The following is a 27,134-nucleotide window of genomic DNA, read 5'->3' on the forward strand; positions in this document are numbered from 1 at the left end:
TAAACATATTATTGGTTGTTTTGTCTTTGTCAGTAATGTGTTGTACTCAGACCTGACCTTTTTGGACATGATTTAGTGAAAGCTCATTTTAATTAATTACTACAGAAAGAACACAAATTGCCACATTTGTAGCTATGGTTTTTTTCATGCCACTTCTCCATTCACCTGTGAACACATAGGTGAGTGGAGATGTGGCACTTTTCCTTTTGAAAGGGATACTGTTATGGGAAAATATGTTTTTATCAAAATGCATCAGTTAATAGCGCTGCTCCAGCAGACTTCTGCATTGAAATCCATTTTTTCAAGAGATCAAACTGATTTTTTTTATATTTAATTTTGAAATCTGACAGGGGACCAGACATATTGTCCGTTTCCAGGTGCCTCCAGTCATCTGATTTTGATAAACTTCAGCACTCTTTACTGATATCAGTCCGCCCCAGCAGTCCATCAGCAGAACAATGGGAAGATAACAGCTCCCTGGTAGATATAAGAACAGCACTCAATAGTAAAAATCCCTGTCCCGCTGTGACGATTAGATTGAGAAGAAGAAACAACAGCCTGAAAGCAGTTACATAGTGCAGCACTGGCTCTTTCTGAAAGCACATGACCAGGCAAAATGATCTGATATACACTTACACACCAATATTACAACTAAAAAATATACACTTGTTGGGTTAAGAATTAAATTTTACATGGTAGAGTGAATTATTTGCAGTGTAAACAGTGTAATAAATAAATGAAATAAAAACTACACCATAAAAAATCACAGAACAGAATCCTTTTAGTATAACCAGGGACCCACATCCCGCATAGGTACAGTATTGCTGACAACCACATAAGAAACTCCTTGTGACATCTTTCATTATAGAACTGCCCTAGACTCTCATTCATTGAGTATGTTCCTATTCTGTTGGTAGCAGACAGGGTTGGGAAAAGTGCTGTTTTGAAGGTAGAACTGAAGTACTGAGATACTGCTGACTTTATGAACTGAACTGTAGTAGTTACATGCACATACCACGCACCCTGTTGGTTGTGAATTTATTTTGTAAAATCTGTGGCTTTCTATACATTTTTGTTTCTTTATGCATTCTTTTTCAGGTAGATGCTACTGACAGCGAACCAAGGAGTTTTATTTTTATGAGAAAAATGCAATGAAGAATCCAGACAAAATTTTAGTTTTAATACATGGAAACGGTGTAGTGCGAGCTGGACAGTGGGCATGGAGACTTATAATAAAGGAGGATTTGAACAGTGGCTCACAAATACCTTATATCAAAAGAGCAATGAATGTAAGTGTCCAATGAAAAGTGTGGAAATTGACTTTTGGCTTGCAGCAATTTATGGCTTTGAGCCATCTTTTTGCCTATAACATTGTAATGTCATAAAGCAATCCCATGAATCCCATGAAGGACATACAGTAGAAGGATTTTTGCTGAGATTTTGGAAATGGTTAGGTAAGATATTCATATGCATTAAAGACAAATGCAATTATACCTGTTGCTTAGGTCCCATGTTAAATTTTGGAAAGATGTCATAAACTAGAGGATTGTGGGGATGTCCAAAAAAATATTGATAGCCCCAAGATAGTGAATACATATATCACTATTGTAGTGCATTGCTGCCACTGAAGTAGTCCACAAGTAAAAAAATGGTCTCAAACTAAGGAAAACTTAAAATCAAGTTATGTAAAATTTTGATTTTACTGTATCTGCATTTATATGCTTTATAATTGTGCCTCAAATGTCAACAAATATCAGTAACTTGTGAAAGTATTTGTTCCGTAATGGGAACCCAAACACCACTAGGGCCTCTGATTATCAAGCACCCAATTTGCAACCTTTATGTCCACTTGTGGGAAGAGCTCTTATAGCCACTGTAAAATCCAAATGTAAACTCAACATTTTGGTGAAACAAGCAAGGTCATTTAGCAGCAGTTAGGGCCAGCAAGCTATTGCCCCATGTAAAAGTCTATAGATTTATGATAGAAGAAGGCACGGGAAAGGCCTCGTTTATAATATGCAGTCACATTTTGGTCTCCGGCGCTCAAGTGACATTATTCATTTGCCCAAACTATACCATGCAGGTACAAAATTCTAACTTTAATTGAAGTAGTTCTAACCAATATGTAGTTGTGCTTTTCTGCGTTACTGGGAAAACTCACCTAAACAGCAATAAAACATGCAGTATTACCCTTATATTGCTGTATATTCTTACTTACTGATAGCGTTTGGGAAAAAGATGGGTTTCCTTTTATGTGACTTAGGGGATGATCAATCAACGTTCGAATTTGCATTTTTGCCACAATTTGAATTTATTTTGCACTCAAACTCACAATTTTGAATTATATTTTCAAAAACTCTAGTGTTTGCTATTTATTAAGCACAAAAAACTTGAATGTAAAACGTCAGCATCTAAAAGAGTGCAAGTTCATGTAAAAGTCATTGGGAGTTGTCCTAGACAAAATTCAAGCTATTTTTTAATTCAAAATGTCCTAGTATTTTTGAACTCGTAAACTCACAAATTCAAGTTTTTTTTCATGATTGTATTCAATCGAGATTGTTATATTCTGATTTTTTTAATAAAAAAACATGCGTTTTTTAAAATTGTGAGTTATTCGAAGTAGAAAAACTCTGAAAACGCACAAGTTCGATTTTTTTTATAAATGCCAGGACTGCCAGAAGCACTCGAGGGTGCTGCTCACCTTCCCTGCAGTCGATCCAAGATGGCGGCACCCATGTTGAACACATGGGTGCAGCGTTGCTGCATGATGACGTCAACACTGGTGCCAGAATTTTTTCATTAAAGGGTGCCCTGGACACTGAAACCCTGCCCAATTATAGGTATTCTTGCCTGCATTGTACCTGGGTGTTTCCTGTGAAGATTTCCTGTTTGTTCCCTGATCTTGATCCCTGCTTTTTCTGGAGTTTGACCCTTCGCTGCCTGCCTGAAGAACTTTTCCTGTGACCGGACTATTCTCTTGTTTAACCCTTCGGATACCTTGATCTTGGACTCTTGTTCCTGGCTTCCTCCTTGGTCCGTACAACTTCCTTTGGGAGATGCTAGGCCCCCTGACAATAAATAAGCCCATTACATTCAATCTGAATCACTTTGGCCCATTTGGGTATTTATACCTATATGTTATAGTGTTAGAAAGATATGGTGGGTGTTTCCTGCTGAAAACTATTAAGACCATTTATTTATTCAAAGTGTTGAAGGACTTTCACCTCTCTTCTCATCCACTTCTACAAGCCACTGCTTATATTGCTGAGATTATACCAGATAAAGATAATAGATCATTTATGAAAACTGCCTAATGTGAGGTTTCATACATTTTATCACAGCTAAGTAGTGATGGGCGAATTTATTTGCCAGGTGCGAATTTGCGGTGAATTTGCGTGATTTGAAACGCCCGCGAAAATTCGAAAAAACGGACGCCAGCGGCAAAAACGGTGCAGTTTCGCGAATTTCGCAAATTTTTCGGCGAAGCGAAACGGCGCAAATTCGCCCATCACTACAGCTACGGGAAATTGTTCCATGTATTTGTTAACCAGCTTACTATAGAATGCATAGGGTGAACTGATTTTTATTCAGTGTGTGCATCACATTATCAACTTGCAAAGAGCTAAAAAGTTCATCGCTGTCATGTTCACTTTCCACAATAAATTAAAGATTGTATAGTATAAATGTTGACGTTTACACAAGCTTGTTTCTGCTCAAGTATTATCACTTATCAGCATTTATGTTACATCTGATTTTATTTTGAAGACTAAAATAGTGTTTTAGTTTAATCCGGAGTGAGTTCATATACATGCATGTCTATTTTTTATTAGCATTTTTGCCTGTAGGCTAAATAAATTAATTTGAGATTTAATTTCGGAGGATGTAAATACTCTTTTGTTGTAACTTTTTTTTTCTTTAAAAGAAAGAGCAAAAACTCATTTTTATTTTCTTCCAAAGCAACATCTCATAATTCATTGTTAACCATTTTGTTAATGGCTTATGTGAAATGTAATCTTTTGTACTGAAGGCTCACTCAAAAAGATAAAAAGGAAGATTTGGAAAGGTTAAAAGCTTATTTAAAACTGGCCGGTTTTGTTAGCCCACACCAACCCCTTACAGGGGGAAAGCCAAAAAATAGGTTGACAGCTCCAGTGTTCAGTAAGAGACTGAGAACAACAGCTTATTCCTTTATGATTTCAACTCTTGACAGAAGACATGCCAGGTTGTTGCATGGTGGCAGTTGTGTACCTTCTGGCCCTGTCATAATTGAACTGCAGAGCCCACTCGCATGCTAAATAGTTACAAAAAAAACCTTACATGTGCTTGGGACTGCTTTATCAGTTTTAGCTAATTCTATACGACAGGCCAGTTTCCCTAAGGGGTTGACTGGTGTTGGAGATATGATTTTGTCTTGAAGGAATTGTTCAGTATAAAAATAAAAACTGTGTAAATAGATAGACTGTGCAAAATAAAAAATGATTCTAATATAGTTAGTTACAAAAATGTAATGTATAAAGGCTGGAGTGACTGGATGTCTAACATAATAGCCAGAACACTACTTCCTGCTATGCAGCTCTCTTGGTTTCCACTGATTGGTTACCAGGCAGTAACCAATCAGTGACTTGAGGGGTGGGGGGCACATGGGTCATAACTGTTGATTTTGAATCTGACCTCTGCACGCTGAGGATCAATTGCAAACTCACTGAACAGTTTTGTCCTTTGTAGGCTCCCTTAATGTCGCTGACTAACTCAGAGTTAGAAAACTGAAAAGCAGGAAGTTGGGTTCTATTCTGTTATGTTAGACATCCGCTCACTCCAGCCATTATAGATTACCTTTTTGGCTAACTAACTATATTAGGAATATTTTTTATTTACCATGGCCTCTCTATTTACCCAATTTTTATTATTACACTGAACTTTTCCTTTAATGGGGTTGTTCGCCTTTTAATATGTAGAGAGTGATATTCGGAGACAAATTGGTTTTCATGTTTTATTATTGAAGGTTTTTGAGTTATTTAGCTTTTTATTCAGCAGCTCTTCAATTTGAATGGTAATCAATCTGGTAACTAGGGTCCAAATTACCTTAGCAACCATGCATTGATTTGAATAATAGACTGGAATATGAATAGGAGAGGCCTGAATAGAAGGATCAGTGATAAAAAGTAACAATAGCAATACATTTGTAGCCTTACAGAGCATTTGTTTTTTAGAAGGGAGTCAGCAACGCCCATTTGAAAGCTGCAAAGAGTCAGAAGAAAAAGGCAAATAACTCTAAAACTATAAAAAAACAAAAGTTGATTATAATTGGCCGTTCATAACATAATAAAAGTTACCTTGAAGGTGAACCACCCCTTTAATGTTTAAAAGGCAGCAGAACAGGATTAAAATAGTTATAAGCAAGGGATAATTCTATTACCACACAAAGCTAGGAATCATTCAAAGATAGCAAGAACAGAGAATAAATCAATTTGAAATAAAATGAGCTGCATATAATTTTGATCGGTAAACGGTTTTTATATATTTGTGTACCTTCATTTCTATATTGTGCATGGGTTACTTTTAATGGTTTTAGCTTTTTCTTTGCGACACAGCTGGCTGGGGTTCCCAACATGCTAGCTGAGAATTATTAGGCTTCGGAGTTTTTTGTTTCGGCAATTCTCTCCCCCTCTGTGCTGTGTACTGAGATCAAATGCACGCACTTCTTCTCCTTGTAATTCTCTATTTTTGTCTCTTGCCTTGAAGTCTGAATTGCTCCTGCTTTGCAATATCGAGTATTTAGTACTGTGTTGTTAACCTGGTGGAAAATAAGCCTGTGATTCATTAGCGCAATCTCAAGCTTGAATATATTAAACAATTAACTGAACTTTTGTAGAAAATAAGAAAACACCTTTTCTCCATTATTATTGCTGATGATGAATTGAAGATCACGAGTGCCATAATTTTTTAATGTTTTGATCACAGTATTTGTAACATCAAGCATTTCTTCTTAAACTTAGGCATCCATTCTCTTTAAAAAATCAAATTATTACATCAGAAATTCACCAGCAAGGTATTATGTAAGGTCATTAACAGCTGTAGGCAATTTGTCTCCCACTGGGACGTTCTTGTTTCGTTTCTCTCACATGCTGCCTGTGGCACTGAATAGCGAAATTCAGGCATGTTTTTCCCCTTTGAGGAATCTCTACGGCAGTGAAAAGGTTTTTAGGATTATTAAATTGTGTTGCTTTTTCATTATCACCCATCCACAGCAATTTGCTGCAGCTTCAATGCCATCAGAAAACGTGGCTCCATGGGAAGCTGTTTCTAGAATAGTTATGCAAATCGTGGTATACTTTGCCTATTCTGTAAATAAAAAGTTTTTACTTTGTTGCACAATTTCTCTGATGTTTGCACATATTGGTGTACTGAATCACATGTAAAAAAAGGTTAGTTTAAAAAAAAATATTATTTATTTTTTCAAAAGCACTTGTACTTGCCTTAAATTACCTTCTCTGCACCTTCTCTGCAGTAGACGCAAAGATATAGTATAAATCTTTTGTACTTTTGTTTTCAGACCATATAGGGATAGTCCCAACATTTTTCGTACCATGTCGGTCGGTTTTTTAGTTGATCGGAACAGATTCAAAGATTGTTGTGGGCTAGCAATAATTTGTCTGTATGTATTGGCTGTCAGTAGAATTTTTCGGACATAACTTTCATATGATTGGTGTCATGCCCAGAATATCATCTGATTTGTTCTTTTACTACTTTTCTTTAATCTGAATGGTTAGTGGCAGATCGGAAGATTGGGGAATCCGATTGTTCATCATATACAAGGATAAAATCTGCCTATGGCCATTTTAAGGGTAACCGGTTTAAAGGAATTGTTTAGTTTAAAAATAAAAACTGGGTAAAAAGAGAGCCAGTGCAAAATAAAAAATGTTTCTAATATAGTAAGTTAGGCAAAAATGTAATGTATAATGTGAGATGTCTAACATAATAGCCAGAACACTACTTCCTGCTTTGCAGCTCCCTTGGTTTCCACTGATTGGGTTCCAGGCAGCAACCAATCAGTGACATAAGAGGGTGCCATATGGGTCATAACAGTTTGCAAACTCACTGAACAGTTATATCCCATGTGGGTCCCCTTCAAGTCGCAGACTTCCTGAAAAGCAGGAAGTAGTGTTCTGTTCTGTTATGTTAGACATCCTGTCACTCCAGACTTTATAGATTACCTTTTTGGCTAACTAACTATATTAAAAACAGTTTTACCTAATTTTTTACCCAGTTTTTATTTTTACACTGAATTGTTCCTTTAAGATAAGATGCAAAACAAAGTGAAAAAAGTGGCATAATTTAGTCTTGCATAGGGCTTTACAAGAACAACAGCCCCATGCATTAATATTGGCAAAATAAGTTTGTTTTCTAGGGCTTTACCCTGTGTGTAGATATCATCCTCTGTATAGTGGGCTTTTTCTATCAAAGTCACAAATTACCAGCTTATTAAACCTTGGATAATCAGTCTTTAATTTACCGCATTACTTTTTTTCAGCAGGAAATGTAAAACCTAGAGTAACTAGAGGAACTCGCAATAATTAATTATCTATAATATGGTAATATACGATTTATTATACAGATTTATTGATCTTCCACCAAGTGGATTTTTGATCACATGAATGGTTCATCTTTATGAACGGATATATAATAGCCTTGTCTGAGTTACCTTGTGTTTTTATATCTCTTACACCTTTATTTATCCCACTGTTTATTTATAGTTACTTAGTAATTCAGGACTTGGTCTGGAGCCATTCGCCACTTAAATATCAATGAAGATGTTGGCTACATGTCATGCACCAAGACATTATTTGCAATATGTATCTGCATTGTTCTAATATATTGACCTTTTCCAGATGAATTTAGCAAATCCTATAAGGAGGCTGTGCTAATCTTTACAAGTCTAACTATGAACGTTTTTGGATATCCTGCAGTATGATTACAAAAGGCACTGTAGATCGATAGCAAATCTGCCCATTTAACAATAAATAATGGCAGCTACTTAGTTGGAATATAAGGCTTGCTGGAGGCTGAGCTGCATGCCTAATCTATCATTCCCACTCATCACAGACTGGCAGAAAAATGTAAAATCCTTTAAATTTATTACAACTTCGAGTGTTTGCTTTCAAATTTTTAATTATATCTTTGTTATAAAGGCTTTGATAGAGAAGTTAGTATGTTTTTCATATTATTAGAACAATTCCCTATGTAAGTGGATTATGTTAAATAAAAAGATAAAATATGTCACCTATGAAAAATACTCAGTTTAATTTGTATGATATGATGCACTGATCAGTGTTTTCACACTATGCTAAATACTCACTCTGAAATTCAAGGCTTTTCTATTCTTTGTTTTTGTGCAGTAACAGGAAAGGTATATGAATGTGTATGTCCAATTAATCATATCATTTCAACATACTAGTCTGAGTCAAATGAACTTTGCATTTTATTGCAATTTAGAAAATCAGATCCTCATCAAAAAACATTTGTAGCACCATAGGACAATATTATTATTGAATAACTGTTCTAATAGACATGGACATCCCTTCTGTTGTGTCATGATCTGTGTTTTACCACAACTGTACTTAGCTTTATTTTTAATTAATTTAGCCATATGAGTAAGCATTTTACCTTGTTATTGATTTGTTCTCAACTTAAAGACCCCAAATTGTATCCATTCACCAGTGTTTGTCTTGTCATCATTGTGGTGGTTACAATCTGGTACATAACCAACTACAGTATGTGTACCTAAAAAAGTAAATTCTAGAGTTTCTTTTTTTGTAAATAGAGTTTAATTCTGATACATAGCACTAGACTTTATTGCTCCATAATAAAACTTGGCAGGGATTCTGTTACTGCGGGGAATAATTAGTTTGCCTTATAAAAAGGCCTATTTAACCATATGGGGGCTGGCAAGTTCTTTTTATATTGATCAAAGCTCTTCTGTAACAGCATGACAGTTGGATAGTTGGATTCTTCATCCCTGCTCCTATCAGAAGTGGGATGGGTTGGCTTCAAATCATGCAGGAGTTAGGGTTTATTATGTTGAAATATGAAGTATTCATGTTGGAGAGGGTTAAAAAAAGAAGTTTGGGTGGATAGGATCTTAAAACGCAGGGATTTAATTGGCTTTAGAACTGATGAATGATGTAAAGGCTTCTCCGCGCAGAATCTTGTTTTCAGCTTTTCTTAAAATATTTACAAGCACAGGGTGGTGGCTCATATCTCCTGCCCATGCCTGCAGGGCACACACAACAAAACAGGACTTTCTCTACTAGATTTCTTTTCTGTTACTAGAATGATGCTGTGACCTTGGCATGAGCTGCATGTTAACAAGCTGGGTGTACTGCCTACTTTTGGCAATGGTAAGTGCTGCCCTGTATGAAGCACTACTATATGGGTTCATGAAGACATCAGTGCATATTTAAGCAGCAGGTATCCTGATGGCGTGCAGACTATTGGCTTCATTTGCAAGTTAAACTTGGCAGTAAAGTAAATTATTGCAACAGGGCCAATGACAATGATTAGGGATGCCCACACTCCTTGGTATAATTAATAAGATATGTCTGACTTCTTCTACAGAAAATTTTGGGGGGGAGGAGTAATTTTCAGAAATGAGCAACATATGTAAATGTGTATCTTTACCCCATTATCAGCAAACACATTTATTGGGAAATTGTGATAACCTTATTCTCAGATGGAGGGCACTCTAATATACAATACATATAATATAATTAACTTATGGGTGCAATGAAGCCCAAAAAAGACCCCCATACAAGGCCAGACACAGAATCTATATTAGCAAGAAGGGCCTGCAATCCAAATAAATAGACCAAGTGGTATTTGAATAGTCATATAGTTATATATTTAAAAATAAGTAAATCACATACATAAATCAAGGCCAAACCATGCCAGAAAAACACAGAGATTCAAATATACATACCACTCAAAATATGGTCAAACAGCAATTTAATAAAGAATGTCGGGGCTATTCTCCTCTCAGGGCATGTGTATCCGTTTCTTTATCAAATTGCTGTTTGACCATATTTTGAGTGGTATGTATATTTGAATCTCTGTGTTTTTCTGGCATGGTTTGGCCTTGATTTATGTTTGTGATTTACTTCTTTTTAAATATATAAATATATGACTATTCAAATACCACTTGGTCTATTTATTTGGAGTGCAGGCCCTTCTTGCTAATATAGAAATTGTGATAACCTGCCTGGAGTTTAACCAGGGACCTGGTGTTATTGTGCTTTCTGTATCACCACTGCTCTATGCGAGCCAACAGCTAAAGCCCTGGTTCACTCCTAGAAGTGCTGAAATAAATAATGAAAGCACAGGGACTGTGGAGCGAGCATGCTGGCACAATTCCCTCCACACAGTAGGCTCACTCACCGGCAGTTCCAGAATCGAAGAAATATTCGCCCCCTCCTCTTCCGACGCAGGACGCTTCCCGCGCAACTCTCCCGCTGCAGTCGGTCTCACATCGGAGCAGCTTCCCTACTGCAAGTAGTTTTGTTGCAGTGCCATTTTTTGTTTTAGTGAAGGGAGATTCTTTGGACGTGGGCATTATTAAACCTTTCAGTACCAGACACGTTTTGTGCTTCATGTGCAACAGATTTTCTAACATTTTAGACAGTACATTATATTAAGAATATATTATGTATAAGGTGGTGCAACTGGTGTGTTTGCTTCAGAAACACTACTATAGTTTATATGAACAAGTTGCTGTGTAGCCATGGGGGCAGCCATTCAAAGCTGTAAAAGGAGAAACGGCACAGGATACACAGCAGATAAGTGATAAGGTTTGTAGTATACAATGGAATTCTTCAGAACTTATCTGTTATTTACTGTGTATCATATGCTTGAATGGCTGCCCCCATGGCTACACAGCAGCTTGTTGTTATAAACTGTACTTGTGTTTTTGAAGCGAACACATCAGTCTTACTTTAAAACACCTTGCTTTATTGTGTTACTGGGGGTAATTTATCAACACTGGGCAAAGCTGCCCATGGGCAGTAACCCATGGCAACCAATCAAATTGCTGCATTCATTGTTCTACTTGCAGCTGGCTTCAAAAAGCTAGTCACTGATTGGTTGCTATAGGTAACTGTCCATGGGCAAATTTGCCCAGTGTTGATAAATGAGCCCCACTGTTCCTTTAAGGAGCATCTCCTAATGAGAACTAATAAATAGATTTAAAAAAAAAAAATAAAAAAAAAAAAAAAAATATATATATATATATATATATATATATATATATTGTATAAATGTATTTATAGATCTTCAGGACTGTATTTTTTTTTACATCTGACAAATATATATATATATATATATATATATATATATATATATATATATATATATATATTGAGAAAAAGTTTATCACATGGAAAACTCATAGACAAAATTCGATTTGAGGAGAAAAAACTTTAATCCTAATTCAGTTCCAGTTTTTCTTTTAGACTTCATTAGACTTCAATGATAAACCATGAAATCTAAATTGGATTGCATCTCAAATTGAATCTCGTCCATTATCTTTCACATGATCAACCTTTTTCTCACAGACTAGAATCTGGCCCTGAGTCTGGAGAGCTATGCCTGTATGCAGTTCAATTCATAGAACAAATGTATTTGTAGCAACAACTAAATTGTTTCCTATTCTTCAGCTTTTATGGCAAAGAACTGCTCCGAAAAGTAAGTTGACCACAGAAAACCAGATATTTTATGCAAGTGCACATTCTGGTGAATTCAATATGTCGATATATATATTTATTTCTACTCCAAACAATGCTTTGCTATATTTTCGGTTTTTTATGAAGTTCTGAAATTTACCTTGAAGCTTTCATTTTACAACATTGTATGTCCCACATGTCCATTAGATAAAACACCATAAATATGTTTATTGTAACTTATAAATATGTTTAGCAGTCTTCTGAACAGTTTATTACTCTGTATACATAGTATTTACAAAAAAATACAAATTACCAAAATGTACCTTGTATTTTTGGCTGACACTTCAGATGCTGCAAACACAACACACAGCCTGCATTTTATATGACTCAGATGCCCTAAACCAGGGGTGCACTTTACATCTTACACATGTCTATAGGTATTATTATTATTATTAACATGTATTTATATAACGCCAACATATTGCGTAGCACTGTAAAGTAAATGTGATTATACAACTAAATCACATGAATTATATACACAGAACATATGGAGTTACATACATCACAATCAATGCAGGTACAAAAAGGTGAGGAAGGCCCTATGTATAGGCATACACAAAGATAAACCTTCATAAACATAAATGCTAAGGCTTTTAATTGTTGTATCCAATGTGCAGAGGATGGCAAAAGTATGTGGCATATGGCAAAAAAATCTATTATACATACAATTTTTACAAGCAGAAAAAGTCCAATATAGCATATGTTAATATTCATTTGTCAAAATCCCAGTTTCTATTTTCTCTCTTCAAGCCACTGGCAGTTTAATGCTATTAAGGCTCAGGCGACATGAGCAGATTCGGGGAGATTAGTGGCCCCAGCGACAAATCTTCTCTTCTTCGGGGCGACAATCTCCCCGAACTGTCTTCCCCCTGCCCACCGCCGGCTAAAATGAAAATCACCTGGGGGAAGGCACACGCGACGCTTAGTTTTCCGAAGTCGCCTGCGGTTTCCTCGTGAGGCAACTTCGGGCGACTTCAGAAAATGGCCTGACCCTAAATAATAGATCTACTCAATGTGATTGGCACTCAGTTCAATAGAAACACTCTTGTAGGGTAAAATAAATAACCCTATATAGTGCAGAAAAAATGTGTAGGCATGAATGTGTTTATAATTGGTAAATTGTGTGATATAAGTCTAAAATATGACAGTTTAATAAGTATATGTTGCCTGTTTTCAGACAGGCGACACTAGTGGCCCAGCAAAAGGTTGACTGTTGGGTAGTTCTGGGGGGTTCAGTAAGTAGCAACAGCATCTGATGTGAAAATTGATGATAAAATTGGTGATAACACCAGTTCCGTGGAATTTTTTATGCTGTGGGGTCTGACTGAGTCACCTTATGCCTCTGGCTTCTGCACCTAGAATTGCTGTAAGATCTATGGCAGGACCCTTTTACCCATAGATAAAAAATTATACAATATGTGATGCTATACTTACATGTGCTGCAATGTAACCGTTTAATGTTTGTCATAGAATACTCTTTCAGTAAAGTGTCCTTTATAAATGGTAGTGACTTTGTTTTGAACTTGGTCTTTTATAATAAGTGTAACATTTAAATATTCTGCATAGTCATATCATAAATAAACCAGCAGATGTCAGCAATCTATCCATGTTTCAGTAATGTGGCTCTGAATATACTAAAATCATTGCCTCTATTAAAATGCTGTGTTTTCCAGGGTTCCTTTTTAATGTTAACCTGCTTTGCATTTTAGATTTCTTAGCAGGTAGAATTTAGGCATGAATTATGTGTTTAACTTTAAACTTCCTGGAAAGGAAATCTGTGTCTGCCAACAAACATGCTTTCTTCCATTCCTGCTTTGGCATTTTTGAATGATTAGGCAAATTAACAGAATCTTACTTTGACTTTTTGAGGTTTCTTTGATCCAAAGCAATGTCAAACTTTAACTTTAAGGCTTTAAGTCATAACCTCCTATCAAACTAACTCTGTGCTAATAATAAACTTTAGATTTAATATCTAATTCAGCTTCAACTGAAAGGTCAATGTAGAAGCATAGGCTATAATTTCTGGTTCCAAAGATTTGTCTTATTAGAAAGCTGCTTCTTGAAAGGGTACAGAACTTAAACAAAGAGAACTTCAATGTGTCCTATAATCTGTTGGGACAACGGAATTTCCTAGCTCATCAGCAGTGGATTATGTCAATAGCAAGAAGGGCAGAAGTTCTAAATGTTGAAGTGGTGAAGAATTCCCAACATTTTGGGTATTTTCTCTGTTCCTACACTTTTTCTTGATTGTCAACTCTCAACAGTTAAGGTAAGTGTTTAATGAACTGACAAATTTATCAAAGTAGATGATTGTGTTAGTTTGTCAGAATGTGGCGCGTTAGATCACTGCAGCTGCGCTGAGCTCTAACACTCCCCCAAATTATTAATGTGGGAATAAGCTATTTGGACAAAATTCTTTCAGAAGAAAACCATATGTCTATATGGAAAACAGTAATATTTTTATTAACCATTGTTATTGCTTAGTAAATAATATAGATGGTTATTAAATCATCCCCCTTAATTTTGAGACTATTCAGTGTTTTATGTGTTTCACGGTAAAAAAATTGACATGTCATTTCCTGTTCAAGGAGAGATATTTTAATACCTTTACTAACCTAAATTAGATGATGGATTAATCTCATGCAGCATGTACTTTACTGCGGCATATCTTTAATAACAAGGTATTTAAAGGAGCCCACCATTCATGTTATGGTTCTGTAAATGGAGACCTTGCTACCAGCATATAGAAAGGTAATGAGAAATACCAAATGTGATACAGGAAGGAGATATATATATTAGGCGATCAGCAGATGCCCTGACTGAATGCAACAGATGGACGAAAGAATAAAGTCTGTTAGCTCCTTATTTACTTTTTCAAATTCTGAAGACAAGTTTGTTTGTGGTTATATTATCTAAGAGGGGAAAGAAAATATAAAAGTATTTCTCCTTTGCTTTCATCTGAGTGTTATTTTACTTCTGTTGCAGCCTCATCATGTTCCAACCACACCCCTTAAAGGAGAATGAAACCCTCTTACAAGTTTAGCTGTGTCTTTCTCCTTCCATCACTATTTCTAAAACAGAATTCAATGCAAAATTACAAGTGGTGATTTTTATGAATTAAATGTATTTGATTAACTCCCAAAATATAATCTGATAACGTCAAAGAGGTTGAGGAGAATTTCTTGTGTAAAATATGTTTAAATTCATACATACATAGGGGTATATTTATCAAAGAGCGAAGATAGAGATGTCCACAGTCCCCAGAGTGAAATACTGCCTCTCTCCATTCTTTTCTATGGGATTTTTAAAGGCGTAGTGAAAGTTCACCATTTGATAAATACGCCTTTAAAAATCCCATAGAAATGAATGGAGATAGGCGATATTTCACTCTACAGACTGTGAAGATCTCTGACTTCACTCTTTGATAAATATACCCCATAGTTGGCATAGGAATTAATGTGGTAATGTATTTTAACATAAATTTTTGCGCAACTTTAAAAATGTATCTTAAAAGTCATCCAATTTGTTGTGCTATATTAAAAAAGCCATAAATGACAAATTCAATTTGTAAATGAAGATTAGTAATCAAAACACTGTCATATATATTTTTATTCTGGAAATATTTCTTCATCTCCAGCCTATCATTAAACAGAAGTGTTTGCACTCAATATATTTCTAAACCCCTGGCCTGAAGGTCTCCCCACACATCATTTTATTATTCTAATGCTGCCAACGAATGTGCAATGCTGGGGAATATGTTGGTGTTTCATAAATACATAATAATAATAATATTGCAGAAGAATAGATTTTTATTGTAACAGAGAACTTGCAAGTATTTGACTTATTTTCTCTGCACCATTTTGCTTGAGACTGTACCAGTGGAACATTAAATATACAGTAATAGTAGTTTGCAAAGAAAGCTGAAAATAAACTAAAAGCAAATAATTATGTTGAAATGAGTGTCATTTAGTGTAGGAAATTAAGGGGCTTATTTATTAAGCCTCATATTTTTCTGGTCAAATTTTTTATTAGGAAAAAGCTACATTTTTAGAGTAAAAAAAAACCTCAGAATCTGAAAATTCTTCAGCTAAAACCTGGAAAAAGTCAATGGTAAATATTCCATTTACTGTAAAATTAGAACATGTTTTTTGCCTTCATGATTTTTGAGGAGTTTGGGCATTTCGATGTTGGTTTTCATGCGAAAATCTGAAAAATGTGTGGCCTTCGGGTGACAGTTAGAAAAAGTTACATGATTCAAATTGTTGCACAATTTTGTTATGACTTTTCCCGCAGGTACAATCGCACATGTGAAAATTTTAATAAATACCCTCCTAAATATTCAATGCAATATATTAAATTGTTTTCTATATACAGTGTACAGTTCCACAAGAGACAAAGTTATATAAAGTGCAGCCTAAAATATGTGGCTTAGACCACAGGTCAGACCAGATTTTATGGCTATAAAAGCACAAGTATTTTGATTCTATACAGTAGTGCATTCAACATTTTGTTAGGTCATCATGGACTGTCGCTGAAAGCCAACTCAATAGAAGATTGACCCAACTGGGTCTTCGAAAAACCACTAGATAAAAGTGGAAGACAAAGTGCATCCTATACCTGTTGATGTCACCTTTGTTCCGTGGTTTTGTAATAAGCCTTCAAAGTCGTAATTACTTAAGTCAAGAGTCAACACATTTGTTTTGTTCTACTTTTTATATAGATTGGCGAACCTAAATTTTTTATTTTTTAAAATTGTTTTTATTTATTATTATTTATAATTTAACAATTATTTATTTTAAAAAAATGCGGAAGGACTAAACCTTTTGAAAAATGCAGTGTCTGGTAAAATATTTGGGGTTAAACTAAAAGCCATTTGGAATCCCTATACCATATATGTATGACTATGAAGATTTTTCTTGAATTCAGATGTCACCTCTTTGAAGAGTTACAATGTGCCATTGTGATTGGATTAGTGGAAGAATTTATATGCCGAGAACTTCCCACACCAGTCAGTTGAACTGAAGAAGCTGCTCAGATGAGTAGTGAAACGTTTTCAATAATTTCTCAGCAAATCCAGTTGTTTTATAATTACTTATATTTAGGGATGCACCTAATCCACTTTTTTGGATTCGGCCGAATCCTTTGTGAAAGATTCGGCCAAATACCGAACAGAATCCTAATTTGCACATGCAAATTAAGGATGGGAAGGGGAAAAAATTTTATTTCCTTGTTTTGTGACAAAAAGTCATGCGATTTCCCTCCCACCCCTAATTTCCATATGCAAATTAGGATTCAGATTCGATTCGGCCGGGTAGAAGGATTCGGCTATATCCGAATCCTTCTGAAAAAGGCAGAACCCTGGCCGAATCCCGAACCGAATCGTGGATTCGGTGCATCCCTACTTATATTAGATATTCCATATATGTACTTATTCTTTCATGTTTCCTTTCAGATTTTGTATCTTCTCTTTTCCCAAGTCTCTACTTTTATATTCCACCTTTTCATTCCCATTGTCCTTATCACCCTAAACTTTTTTTCTCTATTTGGAACATGAAAACTCAAAATGAATAGAGTGTCCCAGAGGACTAGATGGGTATGATAATCTCATTGATCTTCTAGCAGCTGTTTTTGAGAGCCACTTCAACACTACCCTCTCACTTTTGGAACTGCATAGCTTTACTATATTTATTTGTTTGCATATAATCTCTTTATAAGAATTTCATTTTAATACAAGGTGAATATTTCTGATCAAATATGATATACATTGCTTCCTTATTAAATGTTGTTTTCAGTTTTTTTTCTGTTGTTTTATTGGCTTAAATTCAGCCTGTTTAGCTATCCCATGTGACTTGTGAGTTAAGAAATGATTGATTGTTAAATGATACAATGAAATTGCTTTAAGAATTCTCTAAGAATTTTTTAGAGTTATCCAGATATGTAGGCTTTGAGTCTGGTTCATTCAGATTTGTAGGATTTGACCAACCCAAATTAAATCACTTGGCAGTTGAGGTCAGTGGGTTATATGTCTCTCAGGTGCAAGAATGTTTACATAACATCCAATAAATATGAATGATTATATAAAGCACCTCTCCATCTGTGTACTGCTGTCCTTTCAAAACCGTTGGATTCTATAAAGAACATGTCTTCCACATTTGAGCTTCGTAAAAAAAATGTGTGTTTTTTATTGGATCCTCTATTTCGTTTTCTTTAACTATGCCATAAGTTAAGGGAACACAAGTTACTGGTAATATAACATCCTTACCATGCTGGTTAGGTTCTAATAAAGATTAGGTTATGTACTACTCCCCAGAAACAAGATATACAGAACATGGTTCATAGTAAGGTCATCAAGTTCAACCTGTGCAAATCCCCGTACATGTTTATCTAGAGGAAGGCAATATAGTCGATTAAAATGGCTGTGTAAGGGGGAATCATGAGGTGAATATGTCAAACAACTGTTTGGTGGAGTGAGTATTACGAACAAACACAACAGTTTGATAATGTCGGCTTAATACGAATAACCACAGTCTCTGGGATTTTCCTTTGTTCCGACTCAAAAAAAAGGCCTGTTTCTCCTCGGGTAGAAATTCATTCTTCAAAGATCTGTGTGAGTCAGCTATAAAGAGTTTTGATAAAGTGTTGTCCCTGTCTGCATGCACAAGTGATAAAGCTGTCTGCTACCATCTTGGAAAATTTCCACTCATTAGGGTTTGTTATTTAATAAGTGACAGCCAAAAATTATGTTGGAAGGAAGGGGATGTTTTAAACACATGACAAAGTTGGACTTTTTATCCTTTGTTCCCATTAGTCTGTTCATGGTTAAGCTACACCATCACATCAATCCACATGCATATTTCAATTTTCCTTCCATTTAAACTCTTGCTTAGTACATCACTTGCAGCCTGGTGTGCCTAGTAATAATATAATATCTTGCACACCACTTTGTAACTCGTGTTCCAATAGCATTTGAACTTTAAGGGAGAACTTGGAGACTGACGAACCTCTGAAACTGTAGTTGGGGTCTGTTATGAGCTCTTAAAACAAAAGACAGTAGGGGCCAATAACAGGACTGTGTGACATAAAGGAACAAAGTGGAGCAGATGAGAACGGACTGGAATGGAACAGAACAGGTGAAGATCAAGACAGTAGAGCAGGATGGAAAGGGCAAAGACAGACTTCTATGTCTTGATGTGCACTTATCAGGATAACTATGAATCAAATAGCCATTCAATTGTTTTGCCTTGGTTTAGGTGTAGTTTAGCTAGTCCTCAAGTGAATTTCAAACATTTTACTTGTATATGCAAAGACTTTTTAAAAATTATAACAGCACAGCCCTTTTTTGTGTTTTTCAGGGGACCAGGGCAAAAATAGTGTCAAATCCTGTAAAATGTAAAATGAGGGTAATGTGTTAAAGCAATTTATTATTCAAGTACTCAGCACAGGAGTCAGTTTTACATTCAAATACAATACTTAAGAGAGTTAATGACAGGGGCATGTGCAAGGTCAGGTGCTTTCAAATACATAAAAAGCAACATATACAGGGGGAAAATTAGTTTTGAACATGTCAAAGTTTTTCTCAAATATATATTTGTGCAACAATAAGGTTACAAAGGTATTGAGAGAGCTCTCTGCTTTTACCCATCATGAGATTCTTCTTGTGTGATACCTTGGTAATGAGAAACCTTTTTATAAGCCATCAATTAAGACTTAACCAGTTGATATTAATTTGCACAGAATTGTTTTCAAACAGATTTCAACAGGTTTCTTGGCTTTCCATGCCTTTTTGCACCTCTTGTTCTTCATGTGTTCAATACTTTTTCCCTGTGTCAATCCACTTTATTATACATAACAATTTATGAACTTATTTGCTTTGAAATCTTTGTATCTGCGGCTTACTTGGGTTTTATCGACATCTGGGGGCACATTTACCATTGGTCAAATATCGAGGGTTAATTAACCCTCGATATTCGACCGTCAAAGTAAAATCCTTCGACTTCGAATATCAAAGTCGAAGGATTTACCTCATTTCCTTCGTTCGAATGATCGAAGGAAAAATTGTTCGATCGAACGATTAAATCCTTCGATCAAAAAAAGCTTGGAAAAACCTATGGGGACCTTCCCCATAGGCTAACATTGGTGCTCGGTAAGTAAGAGACAGTACTTCGACTATCGAATGGTCGAATAGTCGAACGATTCGAAGTCATAGTCGAAGGTCGAAGTAGCCAATTCGATGGTCAAAGTAGCCAACAAAAACCTTCGAAATTCAAAGTATTTTTTTATTCTAAACCTTCACTCGAGCTAAGTAAATGTGCCCCCTCATGTACATTTCATGTCAATAGCCCCTTTAGAAATAGATTTACTGAGAAAAACGTTGACATGTTCTAAACTTATTTTCCCCGCTGTATAAAGATCAAGATAAACATAAGGTGGACTCACTAAATCAGGTATGGGTGCCTTTATTTTAAGGGCTTTAAGGGAGATTGCAGACGCTAGTCAGTTTTGAGATGTATTTGTCTTAAATAAACACTTTTTAACTGCATTGCTCTGTTTATGATGGTCCAGTTTTGTGCCAACCCATTTACTATGAAGACAATGCACAACCTAAAGCAACAGGTGATTGGTGCAGACTAATTGGACGTGACTATTTACAGGCAAAACCAGGGCCTAGTATTTTAAACCTCTTAATTTCACCAATAATAATAATAATATTCACAGAGCACAATCAGCCATTTCTGGAAACATCAGGAAAAAACTTTGGAGGGCAATCAAGAAAAAGGGCCAATTAAATGCATTATAATTTGATGGGACCATGAAAAACAGTGTAAAATGTGGGAAAGTTTAAAATCTGTTTTTTTTTCTGTTACATTTTTACTTTTCATTTCAGGCCTGGACACGGGGATGGACTGAGTACTGGCTGTGTAGGGGTCAGTTCTTAAAACAGTTCATATATATTGACCCATATAAGATAATTGTTCAGGTCAAATCACCTTGGGGGCATAGCTCTTACAATTTGAGTAAAGTTGTTTCTGAAATAAGAGAATTTTATTGCGAGAGAAAGGGAAGTAGAACAATACGTATACCTGGCTTGCTCCCAGTGTTTGCATGAGATCTCTTGTTGTCTAGATGTTTCTCTGCAGCGTTTGCTCTGTGGTTTTCCATTTTCCGGCCTGTTTGTGTCCTAGTGTGAGATGTGTTATCCTTAGCCCCCTGCTTATGCTAAACATCTATATCAGTTGCTAGCTTCTCTCATCTGCAGCAGGTAGTGCAGCTGACATTTTGCAAACAATTGCAATGATAGAGAAGAGGGAGATGGTACAAAGCTAATCCCAGATAAAAGGTGGCCACCAGTAGTTCCCATATAATATTTTGCTTGTGGAGTTAATGGATAGAAAGGTTCATTCAGAAAATACCTGTACTGTTAACATTATGGGGATTTTTTATTAAGCTCCGAATACCCAAAATCCGATTTTTCGGAGCTTAAAAAAAATTCAGAATTTTTCGGGATTTATTATTGTTCGATGGTATGAAAACTCTGAATCCGAAAACCCGGCATCTCAAAGCTCTTGGGGTCCTGTATTAGTTAATAGGGAAGGTCCAAGTGTCTGTGCTGCTGTCAGTACTGATATCCAATGATTTCGGGGATTTTGGGCCAAAAAGTCTGAAAACCACGAAAAATTTGTGGTTTTTGCAGTAAAGTCCGAAAACTTCAGACTTTTTGGATAAAGGTCTGAAGTTGGAAAAAGGTCTGAACCTATTTTTTGAATGATAAATAAGGTCCATTCTGGGAATTCAGAGTTGCTCGGATTTTTATCTTAGAAATACTGAGATAAATTCGGAGCTTGATAAATAACCCCCTATATGTTTCCTAAATTTCTCCAGAATAAAAAAAGAACCCAGTATACTGTATTTTATAGATACTTTGCCTGTCTAAATGTCTCATTTACACAGTGGCAGAACTACCAGGGGAGCGAGCAGGCCAGGGCCTGCACCCCCTCAGGGCCCCCCGGCAGTCAGTTCACCGCTGAAAATTCGGCCAAATGCGGCCGTACGGAGGGGCGGGGCCCGTCTGCGCGTCACGCACCAGGGCCGCCCCCCCTATAGGATCGCTACTGCATTTACAGACATCAAATTTCTCGTTCTATTTTTAAAATCAGATCCAAATACACGTTATTTTATCATGTGAATTGATGTCACACACAGTGGATCACATTCTTATGTGTTGGATAAATGTAAATGTACAAGCAATACAGATAGAGGTGCATAAAACCTAAAAGAAAATACTGAGTACCATGAAAATATTATATTGAATGGGAACTTTGCCATCAATATGTTTGCTTAGATTATTACATGTAATTGCTAATGAAAAATCATATTTTCTGTTACTTTCTCTCTCTCTCTAACTCCCTCTGTTTCTCTTTGTCTCTCTCTTATTCTGACTCAGGGAAACAACATAGACATTTGAACAAGACTTATGCGGAAACATGAAAATCGCTGGGGAGCCCTGATTTCATTGGTTCACAACCAGCAGTACAGAAAGGGGCCGACAAATACTGATTTTGATTGCAAATTATCGACAAATTTTAATTATTATATATTGGACAGTTGCTTAGAATAACATAGGGAAAAAATACATTTTTGTATTGAATTCCCCTTTAAACAGTCATTGTACACATCATTTTCCTCCAGTTGCAAATCTTTGAAAAGCACTTATTGAATGTTTACATATGTCAGTAGTTGCAAATCTGACATTTGTGCCTTGATAATCTTGGTTGTTTCACCGTTCTCACCTGACAGAAAACATTCCCTTATCACAGAACAGTTGACCATTTTCCACCGACACTTCGTAGCACTGACAGGAGCTAATGGAACATAGACATTAGATATCTGAAATCACATTTCAAATTGAATCGCATTAGTCACAAATATTCAAAACTGTTAGGCCCATAAGGAAAGTACATGCAAGGCATTTAGAAGCAGCATTTTAGCACATTTAGAAGAGTTGTTTTAATGGAAATATGATCTGTGCTGTAACCAGTTCTCTTGAGTATGTTAAAGACGGGTTATAGATATGAAATGCCTCCCCAGTATGAGACAAATTGGGCAGATCTGTCCTGGCTTAGACACAACATTAATTGCAGCGGAGGACTAGGTTGAATTGCTCCAGGATGGGAAAAAGGCTGTTTTGAATAGAATAGCTGTGTGGAACTCAAACCTCCGAGATCTTTGCCCTTTTTGTTTGTGGAATATAATGAAAACATTATGATGTGGAAACGTATAACTGAGATATATTTTAGAGCTTTATACGGCTTTTGTGCACTGTCCACTTTGTGCGCACACTAGAAACACAGTAATGGAGATTTTATTTATAAGCGAATTTATACTGGTCCACAGTTTGTCCAAAACAGCAAATTCGCCGTTTTGGCTGAAGATGCTGGGGAGGAAAACTCAGAACTGGCGTGTATGGAGCAGGCTGACTCTCGGAGCACCCCGGGAGGCAGTGGCTCTAATACGGGTGGTGGGGGGAGTGCAAGGAAGGAAAGGCAGGTTCTAGTTATAGGGGATTCAATTATTAGAAAGGTGGATAGGGTAATCTGTCGCAAGGCCCCTACATGCCGAACAGTCTGCTGCTTGCCTGGTGCTAGGGTTCGGCATGTGGTGGAACGAGTGGACAGATTATTGGGAGGGGCTGGGGAAGACCCAGCAGTCTTGGTACACATAGGTACCAATGGCAAAGTTAGAGGAGGTGGTGAAGTCCTCAAAAATGATTTTAAAAAACTAGGTTCAAAGCTGAGGGCGAGGACTTCCAAGGTAATTTTCTCAGAGATATTACCTGAGCCACGAGCAATGCTAAGGAGACAGCAGGAGCGTAGGGAGATTAATGCGTGGCTGAAAGATTGGTGTAGGGAGGAGGGGTTTGGGTTTTTGGAGAACTGGGCTGATTTTTCAGTCGGCTACAGGCTCTTTGCTAGGGATGGGCTGCACCTCAATGATGATGGGGCAGCTGTTTTGGGAGAGAAGATGGCTAGAGGGTTGGAGGAGATTTTAAACTAGCTGTGGGGGGGAGGGTTCAGTAAAAGATTCAGTGATAGACAGGTTAGATGAGATAGTGGGCAAAGAAAGGGAAAATGGGGGAGGAGATTTGGCTGGGGATACTGTTAAGGATAGGGAGGACCACATGTCACATGTTCAATATGGTGCAAGTATTAAATGTATGTTTACAAATGCAAGAAGTCTGACTGGTAAAATGGGAGAGCTGGAGCTGCTGGTGATGGAAGGAAAATATGATGTGATTGGTGTGGCCGAAACATGGCTGAATGAGTCGCATGACTGGGCAGTAAATATCAGTGGCTATACTTTGTTTCTGAGGGACAGAGGCAATAGAAAAGGAGGAGGGGTATGTCTGTATGTTAGGCAGGATTTAAAAGCTCATATAAAGGAGGAGGTTATGTTAGAATATGAGGGGGCAGACGTCGTATGGGTGGAGTTCTTTACCAATTGTAAAGAATCCAGCAAATTAATTGTAGGCGTATGCTATAGACCCCCTAATGTAAGTGAGGAGGAAGAGACAAAGCTCCTGATGCAAATAGAAAAGGCTGCTAGTTTAGGTAAAGTAATGATAATGAGGGATTTTAATTACCCAGATATTGACTGGAACAACGGTACTGCTAGATCAGTTAATGGGAACAAGTTTATAAACTTATTGCACAACAGTTTTTTAGCACAGGTTGTTGAGGAGCCTACCAGAAAAAATGCTATTCTTGATTTAGTGATCTCAAATGACCCAGAACTTATAGCAAATGTGCAAGTCATTGAACCCCTGGGTAATAGTGACCATAATGTTATATCATTTAATGTCTGGTGCAAAAAACATATACTGGGGCAACAAAAACCATGAATTTTGCAAAAGCTAATTTTAGTGCCTTGAGGGCTGCCCTACAGAGCATTAATTGGGGCATTAGGTTTTCAGCTAAAAACACAGAACAGAAATGGTTGTCCTTTAAAATGATATTAAATCATTACTGTTCTCAATTTATTCCCTTAAGGACTAAACGTAGACGCTCTAAGAATCATCCTGTGTGGCTTAATACAGAAGTAAAGAAGTTAATGGGAAAGAAGAGAAAGGCATTTAAAAACTACAAATCTGTAGGGACAGAAGCTGCATTTAATGAATATAAACACTGTAATAAATGTTGTAAATCAGCAATCCGGAAGGCTAAGAAAAGAAATGTGCCCCACAAACGACTGCTTTCTAAACTAAGGTCTGTTGGGCTTAATGAAGTCGTTTGCACGTGGATAGGAAACTGGCTACAGGATTGGGTACAGAGGGTGGTTATTAATGGGACATTCTCTACTTGGAGTAAGGTTCTTAGTGGGGTCCCCCTTGGCTCAGTATTGGGTCCACTTTTATTTAACTTGTTCATTAATGACTTAGGGGAGGGTGTTGTAAGTAATGTATCAGTGTTTGCAGATGACACAAAACTGTCCAGCCCAATTAATTCCATCCAGGATGTGGCATCCTTGCAACATGATCTTGACAAACTGGCAATCTGGGCAGCTAAGTGGCAAATGAGATTCAATGTTGATAAATGTAAAGTCATGCACCTGGGATGTAAAAATATCCAAGCCACTTATACCCTTAATGGGACTGCACTAGGCAAATCCATTATGGAAAAGGACCTTGGAGTCCTTGTAGATGATAAACTTGGCTGTAGCAAGCAATGCCAGTCAGCAGCATCAAGGGCAAATAAGGTCTTGAGCTGTATTAAAAGGGGCATAGAGTCAAGGGAGGAGGGGGTCATTCTTCCACTGTATAGAGTACTTGTAAGGCCCCATCTAGAATATGCCGTACAGTTTTGGTCTCCATCACTCAAACAGGACATTATTGTATTAGAGAAGGTACAGAGAAGGGCAACTAAGCTGGTAAAAGGTATTGAAAATCTTAGCTATGAGGAAAGACTGGCCAAATTGGGGCTGTTCACGCTGGAGAAGAGGCGCTTAAGGGGTGATATGATGACTATGTATAAATATATAAGGGGATCATATAATAATCTCTCTAATGCTTTATTTACCAGTAGGTCTTTCCAGCTGACACGAGGTCACCCATTCCGATTAGAAGATAAGAGGTTCCGCCTAAATATTCGGAAGGGGTTTTTTACAGTGAGAGCTGTGAAGATGTGGAATTCTCTCCCTGAATCAGTTGTACAGGCTGATACATTAGATAGCTTTAAGAAGGGGTTGGATAGCTTTTTAGCAAGTAAGGGAATACAGGGTTATGGGAGATAGCTCATAGTCCAAGTTGATCCAGGGACTAGTCCGATTGCCATTTTGGAGTCAGGAAGGAATTTTTCCCCCTCTAAGGCAAATTGGAGAGGCTTCAGATGGGTTTTTTTTGCCTTCCTCTGGATCAACTGGCAGATAGGTAGTTAATAAAAAAAAAAAAAAGGTTGAACTCGATGGACATGTGTCTTTTTTCAACCTTACTTACTATGTATGTTACTATGTTACTATGTTACTATGAATTGTTAAAGATTAAGAATACTCAATATATGGGTTTATTCTCTTTGTCATTCCTCCAATGAAAGCAGGCTACACATCTGTGTCACTAGGCCATGACTCCCGCATGATTTGTTTTAAGTAGGTTATAACACAATAAGAGGGCAATGGGAAGTTAAAATAAAGGCTGCTTATAGGCCCCTTTAGACTATGGCATGAAAATTCAAGACTACAATAGCAAGCTGAGACAATTAAATCTTAATAATATTTATAATTATTATAAAATCTTTATCATAAACCATAAGGAAAATAAAAACACATCAGACAAACACAAAGGGGGTTATTTATCAAGTTCTGAATTTATCTCAATATCGGCTGCTACAAACTCCGATCTAACCCACTCAGGTTTTTAATGCTTATTTACTATTACATTTTTGCTTTGCGAGAAAAGCTCAGATTTTCATGATTTTTTCATGAATTTTCCCCGAAACCTCAGAATTTTTCGGAGTTTTTACCAGAAAGCTCCGAAAACATTGTGAAATTGCCCGAAACCCCCAACACGACCAAAAATCAATGGGACTGTTCCCATTGACTTTTATGCAACCTCGACAGGTTTGAGATGCCGTATTTTTATATTCTGGCTTTTTAGCCCTCTGGGTTTAATAAATTATGAAAAATTTGTGATTAAAAGTCCAATTTAAAAAAAAAAATCATGAATTTTTCGGATTTCGTGGAATTTCCGGTATTCAGAGCTTAGTAAATAACCCCCAAAGGGTAAATTTGAAAAAAAAAATCCCAGGTTTAGTTTCCATTTCAAAAATGTCCCCTTTAAAGGAGAAGGAAAGGTTAAAACTAAGTAAGCCTTATCAG

The 27,134-nt window shown here is 36.6% G+C and overlaps 1 pseudogene; it reads left to right on the forward strand.

Moving 5' to 3' along the window:
- The first annotated feature begins 934 nt into the window (after positions 1–934).
- Positions 935–27,134, forward strand: part of LOC108705294 — a 225,650-nt pseudogene continuing 199,450 nt past the window's right edge.

This window comes from Xenopus laevis, chromosome 1S (genome assembly GCF_017654675.1).
Source record: "Xenopus laevis strain J_2021 chromosome 1S, Xenopus_laevis_v10.1, whole genome shotgun sequence".
Classification (NCBI taxonomy): Eukaryota; Metazoa; Chordata; class Amphibia; order Anura; family Pipidae; genus Xenopus; species Xenopus laevis.